The following is a 1,001-nucleotide window of genomic DNA, read 5'->3' on the forward strand; positions in this document are numbered from 1 at the left end:
CCTTAATCTGTTTGATCTATGGCTATGTACAGGTTCCTCATGAGCACAATTAAGTGTTCCAGAATACTCATTATCTACAATGTTGTCCATAGCTTGTCACAGCCCACACAATCGAAAGCATTTGCATAGTCAATAAAGCACGGATAAACATCTATCTTTCTGGTATTGTCTGCTTTTAGCCAAGATCCACCTGATGTCAGCAATGATATCCTCATTCTGCATACTCTTCTGAATGTGGCTTGAAGCTCTCAAAGTTCTCTGTCAATGTATGCTTGCAGCTGTTTTTGTATTAGTAAAACTTTACTCACATGGAATATCAAAGATATTGTCTGATGATTTCCACATTCTATTGGGTCACCTCTCTTTAGAATGGGCACAAATACAGATCTCTTCCAGTCAGTTAGCCAGGTAGTTGTCTTCCAAATTTCTTGGCATAGAGGAGTGAGTGCCTCCAGTGCTGCCTCAGTTTATCAAAAGATTTTCAATGTGTATTCCATCTATTCCCAGTGCTTTGTTCTTTGCCAATGACTTCATTGCACCTTATACTTCTTTCTTCAGTATCATTGGCTCATGATCATATGCTACCTCTTGAAAGACCATTTCTTTTTGGTACAGTTTACTCTGTGTATTCCTTCTATCTTTTTTTTATGCTTTCTTCATCATTCAATATTTTATCCATAGAATCCTTCAATACCACAAATCTAGGTTTGAATTTTTTCCTCAGTTCCCTCAGCTTGAGAAATTCTGAGTGTGTTCTTCCCTTTTAGTTTTCTAACTCTAGGTCTTTGCATATTTTGTTATAATATTTGTTTTTGTTTTTTCAAGCTCCCCTTTGAAATGTTCAATTCAGCTCTTGTACCTCCTCCCTTCTTCTATTTGCTTTAATGTCTCTATATTGGAGAGAAAGTTTCAGAGTCTCTTTTGATGTCCAATTTGGTCTTTTCCTTCTCTCTTGTCTTCTTAATGACCTTTGCTTTCCTCTTGTATGATGTTCTTGATGT

This window comes from Chrysochloris asiatica, unplaced genomic scaffold, assembly GCF_000296735.1.
Source record: "Chrysochloris asiatica unplaced genomic scaffold, ChrAsi1.0 scaffold00196, whole genome shotgun sequence".
Classification (NCBI taxonomy): domain Eukaryota; kingdom Metazoa; phylum Chordata; class Mammalia; order Afrosoricida; family Chrysochloridae; genus Chrysochloris; species Chrysochloris asiatica.